Here is a 2,500-nt window from a genome sequence, read left to right on the forward strand (position 1 = left end):
TTACAGTAGTAGATATCTGATCATTACAGTAGTAGATATCTGATCATTACAGTAGATATCTGATCATTACAGTAGATATCTGATCATTACAGTAGTAGATATCTGATCATTACAGTAGTAGATATCTGATCATTACAGTAGATATCTGATCATTACAGAAGTAGATATCTGATCATTACAGTAGATATCTGATCATTACAGTAGATATCTGATCATTACAGTAGTAGATATCTGATCATTACAGTAGATATCTGATCATTACAGTAGATATCTGATCATCTGATCTGATCTAGCCATGGGGGTCACAGTCCAGTGACTTCTGTGCCGGTCCCAAGCCCGGATAAATAGAGAGGGTTGCGTCAGGAAGGGCATCCGGCATAAAACATTGCCAAATCTAACCATGCGAGTTGTCAGTAAAAATTTCATACCGGATCGGTCGAGGCCCGGGTTAACAACGACCGCCATCGGCGCCGTTGACCTACAGGGCGCCGGTGGAAATTGGGCTACTGTTGGTCGAAGGAGTAGAGGAGGGAGGAGAGTGCACAGACAGAGAGAGAAGAGGAAAGGTAAGAGTGTAGGACTGAGAATAGGGACTCTGAATGTTGGTACTATGACAGGGAAAGGTAGAGAGCTGGCTGATATGATGGAGAGAAGGAAGGTGGATATACTGTGTGTACAGGAGACCAAGTTGAAGGGTAGCAAGGCTCGTAGTATAGGAGCAGGATTCAAGCTGTTTTATTATGGTGTGGATAGTAAGAGAAATGGGGTAGGTGTGGTCCTGAAGGAGGAGTTTGTGAGGAATGTTCTGGAGGTGAAGAGAGTGTCAGACAGGGTGATGAGTCTGAAGTTAGAGATTGAAGGGGTGATGTTGAATGTTGTTAGTGGTTATGCCCCGCAGGTAGGTTGTGAGTTAGAGGAGAAAGAGAGATTCTGGTGTGAATTCGATGAGGTGATTGAGAGTATTCCCACGGGTGAGAGAGTGGTGATAGGAGCGGATTTTAATGGACATGTTGGTGAGGGGAACACAGGTGATGAGGAGGTGATGGGCAAGTTTGGAGTTAAGGAAAGGAACCTTGAAGGACAGATGGTAGTAGACTTTGCTAAGAGGATGGACATGGCTGTGGTTAACACGTATTTTCAGAAGAGGGAGGAACATAGAGTGACTTACAAGAGTGGAGGTAGGAGAACACAGGTAGACTACATCCTTTGTAGAAGAGGCAATCTGAAAGAGATTAATGACTGTAAAGTGGTAGTGGGAGAGAGTGTAGCCAGACAGCATAGGATGGTCGTGTGTAGGATGACTCTGATGGTCTGTAAGAGGAAGAGGTCAAAGATAGAGAAGAAAACTAAGTGGTGGAAGCTGAAAAAGGAGGAATGTTGTGAGGAATTTAGACAGAAGTTGAGGCAGGCTCTGGGTGGTCAGGTAGTGCTGCCGGATGACTGGGAAACTACAGCAGAAGTGATCAGGGAGACAGGGAGAAAGGTGCTGGGTGTGTCATCTGGAAGGAGGAAAGAAGATAAGGAGACTTGGTGGTGGAATGAGGAAGTTCAGGATAGTATACAGAGGAAGAGATTAGCCAAGAAGAAGTGGGATATGGACAGGACTGAAGAGAATAGACAGGAATACAAGGAGTTACAGCGCAGAGTGAAGAGGGAGGTGTCTAAGGCCAAGCAGAAGGCATATGATGAGTTGTACACTAGGTTAGACACTAGAGAAGGAGAGAAGGACTTGTACAGGTTAGCTAGACAGAGGGATCGAGATGGGAAGGATGTGCAGCAAGTTAGAATTATTAAGGATAGAGATGGAAGGGTGCTCACAAGTGAGGAGAGTGTACAGAGGAGATGGAAGGAATACTTTGAGGAGCTGATGAATGAGGAAAATCAGAGGGAAAAAAGAGTAGAAGGGGTGAACTCTGTGGAACAGGAAGTAGATAAGATTAGAAAGGATGAAGTCAGGAAGGCCTTGAAGAGGATGAAAAGTGGAAAGTCAGTTGGTCCTGACGACATCCCGGTAGAGGTCTGGAAGTGTCTAGGAGAGGCAGCAGTGGAATTTTTAACTAGTTTGTTCAACAGGGTATTAGAAAGTGAGAGGATGCCTGAGGAATGGAGAAGGAGTGTGTTAGTGCCGATCTTTAAGAATAAGGGTGACGTGCAGAGTTGCAGCAACTATAGGGGGATAAAGTTGATGAGCCATACAATGAAGTTGTGGGAAAGAGTAGTGGAAGCTAGGTTAAGGAAGGTGGTGGAAATTTGTGAGCAGCAGTATGGCTTCATGCCGAGAAAGAGCACAACAGATGCAATTTTTGCTCTGAGAATGTTGATGGAGAAGTATAGGGATGGTCAGAGGGAGTTGCACTGTGTGTTTGTAGACTTAGAGAAAGCGTATGACAGGGTGCCGAGAGAAGAGCTGTGGTACTGTATGAGGAAGTCAGGAGTAGCAGAGAAGTATGTTAGAGTGGTGCAGGACATGTATGAGAGGAGCAGGACAGTGGTGAGGTGT

This window comes from Tachysurus vachellii, chromosome 15 (assembly GCF_030014155.1).
Source record: "Tachysurus vachellii isolate PV-2020 chromosome 15, HZAU_Pvac_v1, whole genome shotgun sequence".
NCBI classification, from domain to species: Eukaryota; Metazoa; Chordata; class Actinopteri; order Siluriformes; family Bagridae; genus Tachysurus; species Tachysurus vachellii.